General features: G+C 45.0%; 1 long non-coding RNA gene across 3 annotated transcripts in view; it reads left to right on the top strand.

Annotated features, from left to right (window-relative positions):
- Positions 1–22,800, top strand: part of LOC122554238 (uncharacterized) — a 115,652-nt gene that overhangs the window by 79,325 nt on the left and 13,527 nt on the right. For 2 of the 3 annotated variants that reach the window (XR_015758022.1, XR_015758021.1), the window contains 2 exons: positions 6,513–6,715; positions 17,639–17,744. This is a non-coding gene — a long non-coding RNA (uncharacterized LOC122554238). Of the gene's footprint in view, positions 1–6,512; positions 6,716–11,945; positions 12,132–17,638; positions 17,745–22,800 lie in introns of those variants that run through there. The other variant, XR_006312948.2, reaches the window with a different exon arrangement.

Here is a 22,800-nt window from a genome sequence, read left to right as displayed (position 1 = left end):
TGTGAGATAGTTCATTTTGGAAGAAGTAACAGGAATTCACAGTACTGGGCTAATGGTAAAATTCTTAGCAGTATGGATGAACAGAGAAATCTTGGTGTCCTGGTGCATAAACCCCTGAAAGTTACCACCCAGGTTGATATGGTTGTTAAGAAGACATATGGTGTGTTGGCGTTTATTGGGAGGGGAATTATGGAGCCATGAGGTCATACTTCAGCTGTACAAGACACTGGTAAAGCCGCACCTGGAGTATTGTGTACAGTTCTGGTCACTGCATTATAGGAAGGATGTGGAAGCTTTGGAAAGGGTTCAGAGGAGATTTACTAGGATGTTGCCTGGTATGGAAGGAAGGACTTATGAGGAAAGACTGAGGGAACGGAGACTGTTTTCATCAGAGAGAAGAAAGTTGAGAGGTGACTTAATCGAGACATATCAGATTATCAGAGGGTTGGATAGGGTGGACAGTGAGAGACTTTTTCCTTGGATGGTGAAGGCTAACATGTGGGGACATAGTTTAAATTGAGGAGTGATTGATTTAGGATAGATATTAGGGATAGTTTCTTCACTCAGAGTAGTAGGGACATGGAGCAGCCTGCTTGCAACAGTAGTAGACTGTTAAGGGTATTTGAATGAGCATTAGATATACATGTGGATAATAATGGAACAGTGTGGGTTAGATGGACATCAGATTAATTTTACAGGTAGCTGCAACATCGAGGGCCAAAGGGTCTGTCCTGCCCTGTAACATTCTCTGTTTTATGTTCAGTCTGTCTCTCTGAAATTGAAAAATTCCAAGAGCTACTAATCCTAATTGTTGTATTTCTATACAAAGAAATTGCTAGAGAAATAATTTCTGCATCGTGGATGCAGTGCTGGAGACCCTAGTGACAGAGGAGAATGTCAATGTTCCTACAGGGGTAAGGAATTGTGAGTAAGTGCCCAGTGGGGTGAATCTCCTGTATTTCATGCCAAAGATCTGGCAGCATCTCCTCAAGAAGTGTAATGGCCTCACGTGGTTAGACATTGTCAGTGAATCTCCAACCCATTGCTTCACCAGTATCTATGCTGGTCAACGCAATGCACACCCAAGCAACACTTCTAGGAACTTGGTACCACCCTGACATCCAGATATAATGCCTCATCCTTCCATGCCTACCAATGCTGTCAGCCTCACAGCGATCTTCCACTGCCACCACACTGCTCCAGCTTTTCAACAATATAAGGTGCATCACCCAATACAGCTCCTGCCAAGGTACATCAGCAGTCAATGACTTGCACTCTGCTGTGTCTCTCAGTGAGCAGAGCGTAACTGGTGAGGAATCCAAGACAGCTGTATCTCCAGAGTCCCATGGAAAAAGTGGTCCTCGGCATCATGGGCTGGCTGTTGGAGATGGTAACATGCAGCATCATTAAGAATGATGATATGTTCCTATTCCAATCCCAGCTCCTCCTCACTCTGCTCTCTGGCACAGTGATGAATCATCATTGACCTCCCATTCCAATCCCACATCCCTTCCCTTGATTTTCTGACTTCAGAAACCCAGGGTTATATGTTTGCCTGGTCACAGCATCCCCACAAGAGCTGAGTGAAAATCACGAAGATAAGAAGAGATCTTCGGTTGATTTGATGTTCCTCCCACCAGTTCACATACTGGCACTGCCTGTACTTTGAAAGTGAGTATGGAGTTGGGATCAGCAAGATTGGGATATTGGGAACAATTAGGAATCAAGCAGACCATCCCCGATCCTTAGGCGAAAGTGAGGGCTGCAGATTAGAATCAACGGTGTGATGCTGGAAGAGCACAGCAGGTCAGGCAGCATCCAAGGAGCAGGAAAATTGACGTTTCGGGCTAAAGCTCTTCATCAGGAATGAGGCTGGGCGTGTCGGGGATGGGAGAGAAAAATGGGAGGGGAGTGGGGATAGGGAGAAGGTCTGAGGGTTTGAGAGAACATCTCTGGGACACCCGCACCTGCCTACCCCACCACCCCGTGGCCGAACACTTCAACTCACCCTCTTACTGCATTGACGACATGCAGGTCCTGGGCCTCCTCCAATGCCACTCCATTACCACCTGACGCCTGGGGGAAGAATGTCTCATCTTCTACCTTGGGACCCTCCAACTCCAGGGCATCAATGTGGATTTCACCAGTTTTCTAATTTCCCCTCTCCTCAACTTATCCCCATTCCAACCTTCCAGCTCAGCACCGCCCTCATGACCTCTCCTGCATGCCCATCTTCCTTCCTACCTATACGCTCCTATCACCATTACCCCCACCTCCATCCACCTATTGTACTCTCCGCTACCTTCCCCCCAACCGACCCCCCCCTGCCACTTACCTCTCTACCCCCGAGGCTCTCAGCTTCATTCCTGATGAAGGAGTTTGGCCCGAAATGTCGATTTTCCTGCTCCCTGGATGCTGCCTGACCTGCTGTGCTTTTCCAGCACCACACTCCCATCCCTGATCCCTGCTCGCAGCACTGGCGTGTAACTGCTGCACCAAATGAATATCATCAGGGACTACGTCACTTTAGGTTTCCATATTTAGTATCGTTCACCTTTGTCACTGTAGCTCAGCTCATTGTACTGTCAACTTGGAATCAAAAGGTTGTGAGTTTAAAGCACACTGAATGAAATGAACACAGGTGCAAATCTGCTGATGGGAAGGTAGTTGTTTCTGTGACTACATGGAATCCCCATTGGAACTGACTCTACGGAACTGACTGGGAATTGAAACTTCCTTTTGGCAACACATGGTGCTTGAAACCCTTGGAAAAGGCCCTCCACTCTGAGTTAGAGTCAGAGACTGCAGATGATTCCAACTCAGTCACCTCAACAATCAGCCAGGAAAAATTCCAAGAATTGAGGGGAGGCCACAGCCTATTGGTATGATCACTGGGCTGTTAATCCAGAGACCCAAGTAATGCTCTGGGGACCTGGATTCAAATCTTGCCAAGGCAAATGGAGTTTGAATTCAATCAAAATCTGGAATTAAGATTCTAATAATTACCATGAAGCCATTGTCAGTTGCTAGAAAAACACATCTAGTTCACCTGTAAATGAAGGAATCTTTCATCCTTACCTGGTCCGGATTACATGTGACTCCAGACCTGCAGCAATGCGCAATAAATCTGACCTAACCAGTGACACCCTCATCCTGTGAATGAACAAAAAAAGTTAAAATTTACCTGCTCTAATTCCCAGCTAACTGTAAAACTGGCCCTGTCTCCCAACTGAGTAAATACAAAGCCCCCTGATGATTACCCCAAAAATACATGGGCACACAATCCTCCACCCAACACTCCCATAGGCTGACTGTCCCTCACCACCATAGACACCAGATTCCACCCTCTCAGACCACACCCCCCCCCCGACCCTATTGCCAAATCTCATGAACATGTCCTCATCCATGTCCCAACTGAACTGCCGACTGCATGACAACATCTAATGGGAAGTACACAGGAAGTATTTGTACAACTGAGAAAAGATAAGGGCCCAGATAGTTGGATAATAGGCAGTCAGTCAGAGCTGGGTAGACTGGAACTGCACATCGAGACCACGTGGAATCACCAACACACTTGACTTTGAGGGAATTGACAGAAACTTGAATTTCCCCTTGTGTTTTGGACCCTCCAAAAGAGTCCATTAATATTGGAGAATTTGGAGAGTTCCAACAATTATATGAATACTAAACAGGCAAATGTCCTGGGTTAAACTACTCTAACCCCGAGGGAACCATTAAACTGAACCCTAACCCGTTACTGTTAACCCTAAATACACAGCCCTCAATGTCTGACATATCCTGGACCTTGGGCAACCACACGCCAATCAGACACCCTGCCAACTCAACCCAGCTGCATACCCTACATCCCATCTACCCACACACCACCCTTCACACTCCTTTGTTACACCCAATACCTCTGCCCACTGACCAGACCCTTCCTGGAGCTGACTCCCTCCACAGTCTTGCCAGCCTGACTCTCACATCCCCTCCATCTCCTCCATCCTCCAGCCTAATATAGGACACGCTCCTTCAGACCCATGAGCCAGAAATCCTTGAAACTGATGTTCACCCTGCCCCTGGCAGTTTGATGGTCTCCAGACCTGCAACCACACCCACATTTTAAATGTCTTCTGTACTGGAAATTCCTGCACAGGGACCTCCTGCTATCAGCCGGTCCAGGAATCCATGGATTCAGTAGCAAAGAGAATCTTGGTGGAAACTGCTCTCCTTTTGCAGCAATCAGTACACCGTGTTCAGTCATTTAAATGTCCAGTAACCACCAGTCACTTTGACAGCTCTTGAATCTTATTGGAGCTGATCAATTTACGCTATGGTGACCAATGTGGCAGAATTGTGCAAGACATTCAGTAAGGCCTATCCCAAAGCCAGGAACAACCTTTTAACTAGGTTCCAGGTATTGAGGCAAGATTCTTGCTAGGCAGAGGCAAGTTACCTGTTAACGGAGGGTTTTATTACTTATTGACAACCTTAATATCTTGCGTCATTAATATGCAGCTTTCTATCCTACCAACCACCATGAGCAAACCAGCCGTCTCCAACTCTCAACATGCAGGTCACAGCGGTTACCTGGTCAATTCATCTTACCGTTGGATGTGAACAACAACAGCATCTCAGGGCATGGTCCATGGGCATTAGTAACATGCACAGAAACTGGCACTCAATGAATCCTCATGGCACTTCTCCAACGCACTTACAGGACTCTGAGGACGTACAGACCTGAGTTTCAGGGCATACAGTCAACTAACATTGAAAGGCTGCTGCAAGGACCCTTTGTGCACAGAATCAGATAGTCAGCTCATGGAGTGGAACAGGTTGCACCTCGGGGTCACTTGCTTAGTGCTCGCTTGGCATTTACCTGTATGCCCACAGCTTCCCTCCCCTACCTGGCCATAGTGCAGCCAAAGAGCTTGCCTTGCTGCTCAGCAGTCCTTAGTAAAGCTGGAGAGAGAGGGGGGGGGGGGAGGTGGATATCCTGCTACACAGTACCATGCTACACACCTGCATCATGTGCCAGCAGCTTATGCAGCAAACACCTTGTATTTGCAGCAAGCAAGAAGCCTTGACTCATGGTTTTAATTCTCTCTGAAGACCAAGGAGGAACTCTTCATTCAGGGGTCCCAACATATCAAGTCAAAGTGATCTCATTCGGGGGGCCCATGCCTTTGCAGTCTAGGGAATGTGGCCCGTGGCTCCACTGTCTTGGGGTCAATCCAACACAGTTATGGAGGTGTACAGATGTTAGTCACGGATCTGAGGGACATCGCATCTCACATCCCTCTCTGCTGCCCCTGTTCCTGATTGCTGACACCACAGGGTCCTCTGCTGCTTGGAGCTGAGCAGGTGCGTGGGTCTCTGGCAGTCCTGTAAGTGCCAGCAGTCTGGGGTGTTGTGTGCCCGACTATCTGTTGAGGTGCCATGGTGAAGGGTTCACCAGATTGTGCTCTCAAATGTTCTATGCCTGACATTCCCATCGAGATATCCGTACCTGAGCTGGTTGCACTGCAGAAGGCAGCCTTGCCAATGCTTCTACTGAGATCCAGGAGGTGGATCCTGGTGGAGTGGCCATTTCTCCACCAGAACCATGGCCATCCCGCTGGCACCTGTTAGACACATGGGAGAGAAGGGGTCACAGCCAGTGGTTAGAAGTGCGATGCTCAATGAATGACACTGACAGCAAGGTGACTGTGAGAGTTGGGAAGGAATGTGAAGTGGTAATTACTCAGTTGGCAGGAGATGGATGTTTCAGCTTCTCAACATTAGCAGCTTTGGTGTATTCCTGTGAGCAAGAGAATTCTGTCCTCATAGTGGATGAGAATCCTCATGCATTAAGGTCAGAAGTGGGGATATTCATAAATGACTGCATGCTATTCAGCAACATTCATGGCTCCTTAGATACTGAAGCAGTCCATGTCCCACCGCAGAAAGACCTGAACATTCACCAATCCCATTCCTTCCCTTTTGTTTAGCTTTACTTACTATGTCCTCTCTCCCCTCCCCCCACTCAGGTGGGACTGTCTGTTCTTTCCAGTCTGACAGTTTGACACACCATTGTCTTGCCCTTCTCACATTCTGATCACTTAATCTGAACTATCAATATCCTTCATCCCATTCCACCACCCCCCTTACCACTGCATAAATGCTTTCCCTTCCACACTTTATAGCTCTTCGTCAGAGGTGATGTATAGACTCAAAACATTAGCTTGCATTCTCTCCAGCGATGCTTCCTAACTCACTGTTATATCCAGCATTTTTTGTTTTCAGTACAGATTCCAGTATCCGCAGTAATTTGCTCAAATATTCTCCAGGTTTGGGCTGACAAGCAGTAAGTAGCATCTGTGCCACAGTAATGTCTTACAAAGACCATCTCCAACAGAGATTCCATTCAATTAACAGGGCTGAATTCCCCCCCCCCCCCCCAAGTGACTACATCCTAAGGGTTATCATTAACCAGAAACTGAACTGAACAAGCTAAATAAATACTATGTCTACAGGAGCGGATGACAGGCTTGGAATCCAGCAGTGAGTAACTCATCACCTGTCCACCATCTACAAAGCACGAGTGAGGAGTGTGAGATAATATTCCCTACTTGACTGAATGCTTCAACAACACTCAAGATGCTTAACAACACCGAAGATGCTTAACAACACCATCTAGAGGGATGAAGAGAGTAAATACATGGAAACATCACCAACTGTAAGTGCTGTTGAGAAGGCATGCGGTGCGTTAGGTTTCATTCGTAGTGGGATTGAGTTCCAGAGCTGCAATATTATGCTGCAACTATACAAAACACTTGTGCGGCCATACTTGGAATATTGTGTACAGTTCTGGTCACCATATTTCGGGAAGGATGTGGAAGCATTGGAAAAGGTGCAGAGGAGATTTACCAAGATGTTGCCTGGTCTGGAGGGAAGGTCTTATAAGGAAAGGTTGAGAGACTTGGGTCTGTTCTCATTACAAAGAAGAAGGCTAAGAGGGGATTTGACAGAGACATACAAGATGATTAGAGGATTAGATAGGGTAGACAGTGAAAGTCTTTTTCCTAGGATGATGATGTCAGAGGCAAGTTCTTTACTCAGAGAGTGGTAAGGGCGTGGAATACCCTACCTGCCATTGTAGTTAACTCAGCCACATTAGGGAGATTTAAACAATCCTTGGATAAGCATATAGATGATGATGGGATAGCGTAGGGGGTCGAGCTAAGAATAGTTCATGGGTCGGCGCAACATCGAGGGCCGAAGGGCCTGTTCTGTGCTGTATTGTTTGATACGCAATGTTCTTCCGCCGCCTTCGCCTCCGCGCCTACTTCTTCAACCAAGACTCTCGCCCATCCTCTGACGACCCCTTCTCACGCCTCCAACACACCCCATCCACCTGGACACCCCGTGATGGCCTCCTACCTGCCCTCGACCTCTTCATAGCCAACTGCCGCCACAATATTAACCGCCACCTGAACTCCCCCACCCCTCTCACCCACTCCAACCTCTCACCCTCGGAACGCGTAGCCCTCCACTCCCTCCGTTGCAACCTCAACCTCACTATCAAACCAGCAGACAAGGGAGGCGCGGTAGTAGTTTGGCGCACCGACCTTTACACCGCTGAGGCCAAATGCCAGCTCGCAGATACCTCCTCCTACTGCCCCCTTGACCATGACCCCACCCCCCACCACCAAACCATCATCTCCCAGACCATCTATAACCTCATCACCTCAGGGGACCTCCCATCCACTGCCTCCAACCTCATAGTCCCACAACCCCGCACCGCCCACTTCTACCTCCTGCCCAAAATCCACAAACCTGACTGCCCCGGCCGACCCATTGTCTCCGCCTGCTCCTGCCCCACCGAACTTATCACTGCATACCTCGACACGGTCCTGTTCCCCTTAGTCCAAGAACTCCACACCTACGTTCGGGACACCATCTATGCCCTCCAGCTCCTCCATGATCTTCGCTTCCCCGGTCCCCAACGCCTTATCTTCACCATGGACATCCAGTCCCTGTACACCTCCATCCCCCATCACGAAGGACTCAAAGCCCTCCGCTTCTTCCTTTCCCGCCGTACCAACCAGTACCCTTCCACTGACACCCTCCTTCGACTGACTGAACTGGTCCTCACCCTGAACAACTTCTCTTTCCAATCCTCCCACTTCCTCCAAACGAAAGGAGTAGCCATGGGCACCCGCATGGGCCCCAGCTATGCCTGCCTCTTCGTAGGATATGTGGAACAATCCATCTTCCGCAACTACACTGGCCCCACCCCCCACCTTTTCCTCCGCTACATCGATGACTGTATCGGCGCTGCCTCGTGCTCCCACGAGGAGGTTGAACAGTTCATCCACTTCACCAACACCTTCCACCCCGATCTCAAATTCACCTGGACAGTCTCAGATTCCTCCCTCCCCTTCCTCAACCTTTCTATTTCTATCTCAGGCGACCGAATTAACACGGACATCTACTACAAACCGACCGACTCCCACAGCTACCTGGACTACACCTCCTCCCACCCTGCCCCCTGTAAAAACCCCATCCCATTCTCCCAATTCCTTCGTCTCCGCCGCATCTGCTCTCAGGAGGACCAGTTCCAAAAATGTACAACTCAGATGGCCTCCTTATTCAAGGACCGCAATTTCCCCCCCGACGTGGTCGACGATGCCCTCCACCGCATCTCTTCCACTTCCCGCTCCTCCGCCCTTGAGCTCCGCCCCTCCAACCGCCACCAGGACAGAACCCCACTGGTCCTCACCTACCGCCCACCAATCTCCATGTACAGCGCATCATCTGCCGTCATTTCCGCCACCTCCAAACGGACCCCACCACCAAGGATATATTTCCCTCCCCTCCCCGATCAGCATTCCGTAAAGACCACTCCCTCCATGACTCCCTCGTCAGATCCACACCCCCCACCAACCCAACCTCCACTCCTGGCACCTTCCCCTGCAACCGCAGGAGCTGCAAGACTTGCGCCCACACCTCCCCCCTCACCTCCCTCCAAGGCCCCAAAGGAAACTTCCATATCCGCAACAGATTCATCTGCACCTCCACACGCATCATCTATTGCATCCTCTGCACCCGATGTGGCCTCCTCTATATTGGGGAGACAGGCCGCCTACTTGCGGAGCGTTTCAGAGAACACCTCTGGGACACCCGGACCAACCAACCCAACCATCCTGTGGCTCAACACTTCAACTCCCCCTCCCACTCCACCAAGGATATGCAGGTCTTTGGACTCCTCCATCGCCAGACCACAACAGCACGACGGCTGGAGGAAGAGCGCCTCATCTTCCGCCTAGGAACCCTCCAACCACAAGGGATGAACTCGGATTTCACCAGTTTCCTCATTTCCCCTCCCCCCACCTTGTCTCAGTCGAATCCATCGAACTCAGCACCGCCTTCCTAACCTGCAATCTTCTTCCTGACCTCTCCGCCCCCACCCCAGTCTGACCTATCACCCTCACCTTGACCTCTTTCCACCTATCGCATTTCCGACGCCCCTCCCCCAAGTCCCTCCTCCCTACCTTTTATCTTAGCCTGCTGGACAAACTTTCCTCATTCCTGAAGAAGGGCTTATGCCCGAAACGTCGATTCTCCTGTTCCTTGGATGCTGCCTGACCTGCTGCGCTTTTCCAGCAACACATTTTCAGCTCTGATCTCCAGCATCTGCAGACCTCACTTTCTCCACTCGATGTTCTAAACCTTGATGGCTATTAAGTCTTTAATTAATTAGAATAAAGATGCAGGTTTCGATTGGTTAATATGTAAATTCCTTTCTTGAATTGAATTTCTTTCAAGTCACTGCCCCAAGATATCTCTGGTTCTATCCATAGAAAGGTGACATAGAGTCACAAAGTCATAGAGATATACAGCACTGAAACAGACCCTGCAGCCCAACCTGGCCATGCTGACCAGATATCCCACCCCAATCTAGTGCCAGCACCCAGCCCATACCCTCCAAACTCTTCCTATTCATATACCCATCCAGATGCCTTTTAAATGTCGCAATTGTACCAGCCTCCACCACTCCCTCTGGCAGCTCATCACACACATGCATCTGAGGTCAGACAATGCATTTTATGTGTGAGGCCTTGTTTCGAGTCTGTTTGTGTCTCAACTTGGAGTCAGATTGGTTTTATTTCCAAAGTAGGAATTTATAAAATGCCACATTGACTGACTGTCTACAAATCATGAACCAAATAAAATTTATCTGCAAGTACAAATTTGCGAATGCAAATTAACCCCACTGTGTGGATGAGCGAGAGAGAGAGTACATAGTGTTTATGTTTGTGTGCGTGAGAGTGTGAGAGAGAAAGAGAGAAAATAAAGAAAGAGAAAAGAAAGAAAGAGAGAAAAGAAAGAAAGAAAAGAAAGCAAAGAAAGAAACAAAGAAAGAGAGAGAGAAAAAAGAGAGAGAGAAAAAAAAGAAAGAGAAAGAGAGAGAAAAGAATGAAAGAGAGAGAGAGAAAAGAAAGAAAGAAAGAGAGAAAAGAAAGAAAGAATGAGAGAGAGAAAAGAAAGAAAGAGAGAGAGAAAAGAAAGAAAGAAAGAAAGAGAGAAAAGAAAGAAAGAATGAGAGAGAGAAAAGAAAGAAAGAGAGAGAGAAAAGAAAGAGAGAGAAAAGAAAGAGAGAGAAAAGAAAGAGAGAAAAGAAAGAAAGAAAGAAAGAAAGAGAGAAAAGAAAGAAAGAAAGAGAGAAAAGAAAGAAAGAGAGAGAGAGAGAAAAAGAGAAAGAGAGAGAGATTGGGGGAGGGGGTGGGGGTGTGTGTGGGAGAGAGTGGATATGTGTGTGTGTGGGAGAGAGGGTGGGTATGTGTGTGTGTGTGGGAGAGAGGGTGGGTGTGTGTGTGAGGGAGAGAGGGTGGGTGGGTGTGTGTGGTAGAGAGGGTGGGTGGGTGTGTGAGGGAGAGAGGGTGGGTGGGTGTGTGTGTGGTAGAGAGGGTGGGTGTGTGGTAGAGAGAATGGGTGGGTGTGTGTGGGAGAGGGAGGGTGAGTGAGTGTGTGTGTGTGGGAGAGAGAGGGTGTGTGGGTGGCTTTGTGTGGGGAAGAGAGGGTGTGTGTGTGTGGTAGAGAGGGTGGGTGGGTGTGGTAGAGAGGGTGGGTGGGTGTGGTAGAGAGGGTGGGTGGGTGTGGGAGAGAGAGGGTGGGTGGTGTGTGTGGGAGAGAGGGTGGGTGGGTGGGTGTGTGTTCTTGAGAGGAAGTGTGTGGGAGTATTTATGTGTGAGGTTATGCGCATGAGCTTGTGCAAGCGTATGTGTACTTGAGAGAGAGTGTGCGCGAGTGTGAGGGAGTATATGCCTATGATAGAGGTGTGTGTGTATGTGAGAGTGAGAGAGTGAGAGAGTGAGAGAGTGAGAGTGAGTGAGAGAGAGAAAGTGAGAGAGTGAGAGAGAGAGAGAGTGAGAGAATCATGAAGTGGGGTCACCTGTAGTGTGGCATGAACCCAAGATCCCGGTTGACGCCGTGCTCATGGATACCGGGCTTGGCTATCAGCCTCTACTCAGCCACTCTAAGTTGATGCATGTCCCGATGTCTGCCTTGGAGGACATTCACCCAAAGATCCAAGGCCGCATACCCTTGAACACTGAATTGTTCCCCCACTGGGAGGGAACACCCCCGTGTGGCCTTTGTTGTGCGGTGTCTATTCATCTATGTTGTCAGAGCTGCAATCAGCCATGAGGTATTCCTTCACACTCCTGACTTGTGCCTCGGAGTTAGGTTTTGCAAAGTCAGGAAGTCAGTTATTCACTGCAAGATGCCTGGCCTCTGAGCTGCTCTTGCAACTGCATCATTTATATGGTTAAAATAATTTAATTCACTTTCTGGTCACCCTCAGGATATTAGCTTTTTATTTTTAAATTGTAGAATATGACTGATGCTGATGAAAAATAGAATTGTGATGTCAGCACTGATATTCTCCATTCCTGCCTTTGTAGATTTCTGGATTTTCCTGGGCCCCTGCTTGCCAGGGAATTTTCTCCATAACAAAGTGAGCAATGTTTAGTCTGATCTCTGGTGATAAGAATTCCAACCCAGCTCGGAAAAATTCAAGCCATAATCCAGGCGAACACTTTGGGGCTACACTGCATTGTCAGATATGATTGCCTCTGATTAAAATGGTAAACCAATTCTGTCAGTTTAATTGAATATCAAACATGCCGCACAGTATTCAAAAGAGCACTAGGAGATTCATCCATGGACCAAAGTAAATCAACTGGTCATTTATTTAACTTGCTATTTAGGGACTGTCTTACACAAGCACAAGCTGCCACATTAACTTATATGACAAACATCGCTGCTCTTCAAAGATTGTCTCTTGACAGTGAAGTGTTTCCAGGACATAAAAGGTGCTAAATAAGAGCAAGCCCTTTCATTTCTGCTTCAGATGTTTGACTAAAAAAAATCAGTTATCTCCATTGTTAATGATTCAGCAAACATACTGGGTACGTGGCAAGCATTTAAAACAGTGCGATGATTTAAATTAAATAAAGAACACTAACAAGTTACTTCTATTTGTGTGGCAATGCTGCCGGGCCCCACCAAAGCACACAGACACATATATCCACACCTATTTACAGAACCACACTATCCTTTTAGAAAAAGTGTTAAACTCAGTCAAAAATGCAAATCATTTAGTCAAAAGTATTGTGATGGTGTTATGCTGTACCTAGTACGTACACATACTAAAAAGCTTAAACGAATTCACTTTATTCCAGCCTGCGCTTGGAAAGAGATTATAAAAATCCCCACTGTAAAACTACAAGGTTGTGAATTTGAATGATCTATTTCATTACTAGAATTAATCTGTTTCAATAGCTCAGGCTTTGCATGATTCAACTGCTTTAGAGAAAGACTATCTTTCAGCAATTACGATGTGAAGATCACAAGACAGCCTGTAGACAGTGCAAAGATTATGTTCCAAACTTAGCTAAGGGCTTGAACTATGTCACAAGTTTTGCCACGCAACTAGCTAAGAAAACAGAAAACGCTGGAAACATTCAGTAGGTTAGGCAGCATCTGTTAAAAGATCACAGTAGGGTTAACGCTTAAGGATGATTTTTTTTTTCCAAAAGCTATTTTAGGCTCAAGAATATTGATTTTCTTTAAATCATCCACTTGTAGGGAAAGAGGAAAGGCTGTGTCATGTCCCTATGATAATACAATACCACTGATGAGAAGGAGCAAGAAGGTCTATTTATTTCCTTTGGTCTGGAGACAGGGATAGCAAGGGGGCATGGGTTGGAGGGAAACATGGCCAAGGCCCACACTGAGCCCCTAATATTTGGCTAACCAATACCAAAATGCTAGCAATCGTAGATTCCTTACTTACCCACCTCAGTGAAGAACAGCAAGCAGACTTAATGCAACTGCTGTCAAGACCTTATGGGGAGACAAATTAGGCTGCATAACTCTATGAGCTCGAACTCTAACTCTAAGTGATGTGAAAATGATCCCTCCCAGAAGGCAACCTCCCTAGGCCCAGAAAAGCTGGCCCACGCTCAGGAACAGATTAACTACACGCAAGAGCAAAACAAATAGAGCCCAGCAGCTGTAGTAAGAGCACTGAAGTTATGCTCATGCCCAATCCAGGTAGTTCCATAATGCTCTGTATTCATCATAAAAAAATGACTGGAAGCCAACTCCTACCCAATGCCCTTGCTTGTAGATTGCATAGACAGGGGGAGTAAAACAGCTTACATTACAAAGATAGAGTTTCTCAATGGATATGTTAGGTTATCTTAACCGCTCGTGTGAAGGAAATCTCTGCCTTTGTCACTCTAGACGGATTATGCCAGTATCAAGTTATGGCATTTGGACTCTGAAATGCTCCAGACAGGTTTTAAAGGCAGTTGAACCAAACAGTGGAAGGCTTACTTAGTTGTATAGTGTACCATGATGACCTCCCACGTACAGTGACATCTGGGAAAGGTACTGAGAGCAATTGGAAATCGTCTTCATAAAAGACAGTCACCTGACCCAGCGGTTAATCTCACACAGAATAGGTTTTCCTTGGCCTATGTGACCTATCTCAAATATAATAACAGATCAAACATGAGTACTGGCCAGAGCTGCAAAGTATCAGCACAGTTCTCCATGTTCACAGAACAAAACAGGAAATCATGAGCTTCTTTGGAATGTGTGGTTCTCTCGAACATCAGTCTCAAGTTTCACCACGTAACTGTGCCGTTGACAAACCTACAACAAAAAAAAAAGACAATACCAGCTGAGAAATGTCAAGCAGCATTTTGAAAAGCTGGAAGTCTTTTCAATAAGCAAGCCTATACTTGCGGCCCCAAATTTTAACTAAGTATTTGAAGTACTGCTCCTCGGATGCTGCCTGAACTGCTGTGCTCTTCCAGCACCACTAATCCAGAATCAATGCAATTGACATCAAGGTAGGGGCTGCCCTCAGAATAAATAAAGTAATTGGGAACAAGCCCTAAAATAAACAAGCGTCAGAAATGGAACTCCGCATTAGAGAACCAAATCTTTGGGTTATGAGAAATATTTTGATATATGTCTGAAATGGAGATTGTAGTCTGTACTAACCACAACTCATTAACTTTTGTGGAGACCTTTAAGATGCAGAATGCTGGGTTATTGTTGGAATTTGTCCCTTCAACCTTACAACTTAAAAAATACCCACATACCAGGAGATCAGGCACTCTATCCAGTATTTAGAGATTAGATTAAAAGTGAAGAGGTATAATTGATCAAAGCTAGAGGAATGAATGTGTGTCTGTGTGTGTGAGCGTGCCTTAGTGTATGTGTATATCAGTGTGTGTGTTTGAGTGTGTGTGTGTGTCTGAGTGTGTGTGTCTGAGTGTGAGTGTGTGTGTCTGAGTGGGTGTGTGTCTGAGTGTGTGTGTGTGTATGTCTGAGTGTGTGTTTGTGTGTCTGTTGTCTTATGTACTTCTTTTTGCTTTTCTCCCTTTTGATGAAATTAAAATTAACCTCATTTCATCCATCATGCAGGGTAAGTACCTTGACCATGACCAGAACCACAGATCACCCAAAAACATAAATAAAAACTTGAAATTAAAGTTTGATAAGTGTACTAATGCAGCCAAAATGACAATTGATATAAAATTAGTGATTGTCTGACAAAAAGACACTGGAATGTGATACCTGATAAGGTCAAGTTTAGAATGATGCTGGAAAAGCACAGCAGGTCAGGCAGCATCTGAGGAGCAGGAAATTTGACATTTCAGGCAAAAGCTCTTCATCAGGAATGATGAAGGGCTTTTGCCCTAAACATCAATTTTCCTGCACCTCAGATGCTACCTGACCTGCTGTGCTTTTCAAACACCACTCTAATCTTGACTCTAATCTCCAGCATCTGCAGTACCCAATTACACCTGGTAAGGTGTCAAGAAATCTTCAAAGGGATGGACTAATAAGGGAGAAGATACTCTAAAAACTGAATCACAGTCTTCTGGAATGATCTCAGACTGATGGGAGAAAAGACAATCGCGAGAGACAAATTTTGTGTCATAGAGTCATAGAGATGCACAGCACAGAAACAGACCTTTCAGTCTAACTCGTCCATGCCGACCAGATATCCCAATCCAATCTAGTTCCACCTGCCAGCACCCGGCCTATATCCCTCCAAACCCTTCCTATTCATATACTCATCCAAATGTCTCTTAAATGTCGCAACTGTACCAGCCTCCACCACATCCTCTGGCAGCTCATTCCATACACATACTACCCTCTGCGTGACTAAGTTGCCCCTTAGGTCCCTTTTATATCTTTCCCCTCTCACCCTAAACCCTCTAGTTCTGGATTCCCCCACCCCAAGGAAAATAACTTGTCTATTTACCCTATCCATGCCACTCATAATTTCGTAAACCTCTATAAGCTCACCCCTCAGCCTCCGATGCTCCAGGGAAAACAGCCCCAGCCTGTTCAGCCTCTCCCTATAGCTCAAATCCTCCAACCCTGGCAACATCCTTGTAAATTTTTTCTGAACCCTTTCAGGTTTCACGACATCTTTCCGATAGGAAGGAGACCAGAATTGCGCGCAATATTCCAACAGTGGCCTAACCAATGTCCTGTACAGTTGCAACATGACCTCCCAACTCCTGCACTCAATACTCTGACCAATAAAGGAAAGTATACCAAACGCCTTCTTCACTATCATAACTAGAGGGTTACCTCAGAATACAACAGGATCTGAACCAGATGGGCCAATGGGCTGAGAAGCTTCTCTCAGAGGTAAAAAGTTCATTCTATCCTGGTCTGTATATGCTCTTGGAAGAAGCTATGCTAATGAATTAAGCTATCTGTTGAAGGAGCAGTGCTCCGAAAGCTAGTGCTTCCAAATAAAGCTGTTAGACTATAACCTGGTGTGTGATTTTTAACTTTGTTCAAATGAATTAAGTGCTAGTATGCATCAGTGGGTTGAGGTTTGTGTTTACTACTAGCCTTAGTTCAAGCACTAGTATGCTGAGACCTTCACATTCAAAACGCACCCACTAGTCACCCCCGAGTTGTAAGTAAATGATTGTCTGGCTCTGAGTGCGAGAAGCCAGCTAACCAGTAAACCAAACAAAAGGACTCAGGACAAAAAAAAAAATTTAATGCAAGGGTAAACTTCTCAAAATCGACTGCTCAACTATTAATTCTTCACTAGGTACCTGCAGAATGAAACATATATTGTTTAATTCATTTTTTTTAGCTTTTTAAACTTACTTACCATTTCTAATCTCCAGGCTTTTGTGTTTCAGTATATATCCTCAGAATAAATCCACTCTTTGTAAATTCAAGACAACAAGGTTAAATTGTATCCTTTAAAAACAGAAACATATTCGCAGGGGAATACTTGAACTCAGGAAGTTAATCTTGCTGTGACCAACCAGTGGAGTGGTTACTAAATAAGAGGAGCCAGTTCACCTCGCCTAGACAACTTGGGGTGTCTAATCTGGAGCCATCATAATTTAGAAAACCTTATGCAAAGTCTGGTCATCATGCTGAGGAGTTGCAAGTATAATTGAACTGTGCAATCATCAGCGAAGATGCTTCTGTCTTACAGAGAAAGGAAGATCATCCATGAAGCAGCTGACAACATCTAGGCCTACAGCACACCAGAGGTACACCTGCAGGAAGGTCAATGATTGAGACTCATGTTGTAGACATTCAAATCTTTGAGTAGCTGAATTAGGAAAGTCACATCTGGTCCTCAAAACTCAGGGCATCCAACTAACTGGAGCCCTTAAACTGCATCTGATTTGATTGTTGATCCTCTTCACAGTTCAGAAGAGCTGCCAACTGGAATGAGTGTACATAATAAAGAGGAATAGTACTGTGAAGGCCTATTAAAAATGCAGGCACTTTTGCAAATATTTTGCAGTGCTTAAATGTTAATTCTAAGTAGAGTTTCTGATTTGAAAATCTACATTCATTATAATTATAAGCAACAAATTGATTAAATACTTAAGAGTGTACTTAAGTAAGACACTGATTTAAAGAGGCTAGATAGAGAATTTGTCTGATCTAATTAGAACTATTTCTCTTTTCATCCTGTATTTGCAGACTAGTTAATTTGTCAATTGAATTTTAATACTTTGAGAAAACCATACAATTACACTGCTAAACTGATTGTTTAACAATTTTGCCTCACTGATAGATTGATTCTGATTGGTGTCAAGTATAAGAAAACCACGAGGAATGAATACATTGGTTCCCTACCTCTGGAACACCATACCTTGGTTCAACTCTCAGCAGCCGTAGAGGTGTGTAATAAAAATTCTGAACAGGTTGATTGGAAAGACGTACAATATTGAGGGTTCTTGCAGTAGTGCCCCTATGTCTGGATCTAGGAGGCTCATTTCCTCCTGAAGTGCATCATCACTTCCTGATTAGAAAATTTCCGGAATACAACCTTATCGAGGCTGTAAGAGTTGCAGCATCTAGCCAGAGAGCCATTGGGCTCCCACTTCACCTCTTTCAGAGAAGAATGAAGGCATCCTGTGAATTAAGAATCCCTAGATGGAAGTCCCACCAGCTGAGAGTTATCAGCCAGTATTCTGTACTCAGCAGTATCTCTGGGAAGGTGGTAGCCTCTTCTGGTTTTACACTGACTGAGCCCAGGGATAAGGAGTGAGCCAGACACAGATGAGTGATGACAGAAAAGGTGAGAGAAAGGAGAAGAGGGTCTATGGTTGTGGATGTGAGGCTCAATGGGCAGCCCCTTCACAATGCTGGGTTCCTCCATCAGGTCCAGATATGTCTTTGAAGAAAGGACCCTATCCCAGGCACCGATATCATGCTCCCTAATGGTGAATCCCCTGCCCATCACTGGAGCAATACCAGTGGCAGTGAGATGAGGGCATTAATTGCTCATGTAACAGTTTCAAAATACTTTGCCACAACCCATTACGTCTCCTTAGCATCTACCAAACCTAAGACCTCTACAAAGTCAAGGGCAGCAAGTAGAAGGAAACAATGATGATTGGGGTTGCATGTTAACTCAGTGGTTAGCATTGCTGCCTCACAGTGCCAGGGACCCAGGTTCAATTCCAACCCCAGGTGACTGTGTGGAGTTTGCATGTTTTCCCCCTGTCTGTGTGTGTTTCCTCTGGGTGCTCTGGTTTCCTCCACAGTCCAAAAATGTGCACATAAGGTGAATTGACCTTGACACCCATAGTGTCCAGGGATGTGCAGGTTACATGGATTAGCCATGGGAAATGCCATGGGTTACAGGGATACGGTAGGATGCTCTTTGGAAGGTGGGTGTGGATTCAATGGACTGAATGGCCTGCTTCCAAACTGTTGGGATTCTATGAACAATCAGAGTCAAAACCGAGAGGCAGTAGGTACCTGATTAAATACCCTATCTACTACCATACTCTCTATGGGGGAAAGTAAAAGATTACATACATGGCATAGTTTTACATCTTTATGAATTCCTGTTTTTTTGAGCTGTGCTCTGCCTTACTAACAGAGCTGTTTAATTAAAGCTGGTTTGACACCATTTGTTTGCTGAAGGCTGGCTTCACTATCCTTTCAATTATTTATCAAATTTTAGCCCAGTTTTGTTAACCCTCCAAATTATCAATAACAACTTGCATTTGTCAAGTCAACCAATTCCCAAGGTGCTTTGCAGAGAAAATTGGCACATAACCTGTGAAAGTACAATTTAGAAACAGAAACGAGCCATTTAGACTCCAAACCTGCTTCACTATTCAATAAGATCATGGCTGATTATGGTTTCTGTTTCAAATACTGCATCCCTATCTACCCCCAATAATTTCTGATTCTCTTACCTAACAAAAATCCATCTCACTCTGCCTTAAAAATAATCAATGACCCCACCTCTATGATTTTCTATGGCAGAGTTCTGAAACCACACAAGCTTTAGAAAGAAAAATATTCTTCACATCTCTATCCTAAAAGTGACCCAAACTTTACCACAGTAACGTACCTCATCCCCCAGTTCTGGTCTCACCCACAAAAGGGAACTTCTTTCTGTGTCCACCATAGCAAGACAATTCAGGATCTCATGTACTACAATGAGGTTGCCAATCACTGTTATATGTCTAGTGGAACTAAGCCACATCTGTCCAATAAGTTGTTGTCACACAATGTGCTCATTGCAGCTATCAGCCTCGTAAAACTTTCCGGAATTGCATGTACCTTCCTTAAGTAAGGAGACCAAAACTGCAACTTGTGGTCTCACCAATGCCCTGTATAGCTGAAGCATAAAGTCCTTAATTTCATTCTGATTTTATCTCATAATAAATGATAGTATTCCACTAGCTATCTTAGTTACTTGTTGTACCTGCATACTAATATTTTGTGATTTATGCACCGTAACACCTAGATACCTCTGCACCTTGGAATTCTACTGTTGTTCTCCAGTTAAGTAATGCCCTACTTTTGTTATTCTTCCTGCCAAAGATAATTACTTCACATTTTCCAAAATTATGCTCTGTGAGCTAGAATTTTACCCACGCATCTAACCCATTTAGTCTGCAATCTTATGTTCTCTTAAGAACATACTTTCCTATCTACCCTTGAGTCGTCTACAAATTTAGAAACCAGCCTTCACTCCCGTACCTATATCACGAATATAACTTATAAAACATTGAGGCCCCAGCGCAGACTCCCACAGGATTCCTTTTGTCATATTATTCCAAAATGAAAAAGACCCATTTATGTTTCCTACCAATCAACAGATTTCTATCCATGAATTCCTGCATGGCACAATAATGTTTTATGTGAAAGCTTGACAAGTGCCTTCTGGAAATTTCTTTAGCCTCAGTGTTTGTGACTTAGAGTCATAGACTCATATAGCATGAGAAAAAGACCCTTCGGTCCAACCTGTCCATGCTGACCAGACATCCCAATCTGACCTAGTCACATTTGCCAGCATTTAGCCCATACCCCTCTAAGCCCTTCCTACTTGTCTACCCATCCAGAGGCCTTTTAAATTGTGTAATTGTACCCACCTTCACCACTTCCTCTGGCAGCTCATTCCATATACTCATCATCCTCTGCATGAAAAAAAATTACCTCTCAGGTCCTTTTCTAATCTTTCCCCTCTCACCTGTAGTTTTTGACTCACCCACCCTGGGGAAAAAAAACTTGGCTATTTACCCTATCCATACCCATTATGATTTTATAAACGTCTATAAGGTCACCTCTCAGTCTCCGATGCTCCAGGGAAACAAAAGCCTCAGCTCATTCAGCCTCGCCCTATTGCTCAAACCTTCCAGTCCTGGTAAAATCTTTGTAAATCAGTTCTGCACCCTGTCAAGTTAACAACATCCTTCCTGTAAAAGAGCAACCACAATGCCAGAAGTGGCGACACCAATGTCCTGTACAGCCACAATGTGACATCCCAACTCCTATTCTCGATGCGTTAATCAGTGAAGGCAAGTGTGCCAAATGCCTCCTTCACCACTCTGTGTACGTGCGACTCTACTTTCAAAGAGCTATGCACCTCTTGTGCAATATGCCCCAGGGTGCCACCACTAACTGTATAAGTCCTGTCCTGGTTTGTCTTACCAAAATGCAACACCTCCCACTTATTTAAATTAAACTCCATCTGCCACTCCTCAGCCCACCTGATCATGGTCCCATTGTATTCTGAGATAACCTTCTTCACTGTCCACTTCACTATCTATTTCGGTGTTGTCTTCAAAATTACTAACCATACCTCCTATATTCACATCCAAATCATTTATATAAATGATGAAAGCCAGTGGACCCAGCACGGATCCTTGTGACACATTACTGGTCCCAGGCCTCCAATCCAAAAACAACCTTCCACTACCACCTTCTGTCTCCTACCTTCAAGCTAATTTTGTATCCAATTAGCTAGCTTCCCCTGGATCTTATGTGATCTAACTTTACTAACTAGTCTACCATAAGGAACCTTGTTGAACGCTTTTCTGAAATCCACATAATCGTCTTTTTCACCTCTTCAAAAAGCTCAATTGTGTTAATGAGACACAATTTTCCACACACAAAGCCATGCAGACTCTCTCTAATCTGGCCTTTCCTTTCCAAAAGATGTAAATCCTGTCCCTCAGATTCCCATCCAACATCACTGATATAAGGCTCACTTATCTATAGTTCTCCGGCTTCTCCTTGCAGCCTTTCTTAAATAATGGCACTGCACCAGCCAACCTCCAGCTTTCCTGCACCTCACCCATGGTTATCGATGATAAAAACATCTCAGCAAAGGGCTCAGCAATCTCTTCCTTAGTTTCCCACAGAGTTCTGGAAACACCTGATCAAGTCCTGGGATTTATCTACCTTTGTGTTTTAAGACCTCCAACACCTCACCTTCTCCTTTTCAAGACATCATTGTTTATTTCCCCAAGTTCCCCAGCTTTCATCTCCTTCTCCACAGTAAAAACTGATACAAAGTATTTGTTTAGTATCTCAACCATCTCCTGTGGTTCTACACATAGACAGCCATGTTGATCGTTAAGGTGCCCAATTCTCTCCCTAGTTTACTCTTCTGCCCTTGAAGTATTGATAGAATTTCTTTTGATTCTCCTTAACTCTATTTGCCAAAGCTATCTCATGACCCCTTTTTGCCCTCCTGATTTCCCTGATTTTTCTCCTGATACTCTTCTCAGGCTTCATTTGATCCCAGCTGCCTCTACCTGATATATGCCTCCTTCTTTTTCTTGGCCAGAGTCTCAATTTCTATAGTCATCCAGCATTCCCTACCCCTACCAGCCTTGCACCATGCACTAACAGGAACATAGTGTCTCTGAACTCCCATTATCTCATTTTTAAAGGCCTCCAAATCCCCAACCATTCCTGTATCTGTGAATTGCCTCTCTCAATCAACGTCTGAAATTCCTTGTCTAATACCATTAAAATTGGTCTTACTCCAATTTAGAACTTTAACTTTTTGATTAATTTTATACTTTTACATAACTATTTTAAAACTGTTAGAATTATGATCACTCACCCCACTGACATCTCACTCACTTGCCCTGCCTTATTTCCCAATAGAAGGTTAAGTATTGTGCCTTCCCTAGTAGGTACATCAACATATTGAGTATGAAAGTTTTCTTGTACAAATTCCTCCCTTTTTGATTACACAATGACAGCCCCAGTTGACTTAAAATCCCCTACCATTACAGCTCTAATTTTCTTACAGATATCTCACATCTTGTTACATATTTGCTTCTCATTTCTCACTGATTACTGAAGGGGCTTCAAAAATGCAACAAGGTAATAATCTCTTTCTTATTTTTAAGTTCCACCCATATAACTTCACTTGGACGATCTCCCAGAATATCCTCCCTCAGTACAGCTGTAATG

This window comes from Chiloscyllium plagiosum, unplaced genomic scaffold (assembly GCF_037043375.1).
Source record: "Chiloscyllium plagiosum isolate Xiang-an unplaced genomic scaffold, Cpla_swu_hap1 HiC_scaffold_9, whole genome shotgun sequence".
Lineage (NCBI taxonomy): Eukaryota > Metazoa > Chordata > Chondrichthyes > Orectolobiformes > Hemiscylliidae > Chiloscyllium > Chiloscyllium plagiosum.
This window is presented reverse-complemented; position numbering and strand designations above follow the sequence as displayed.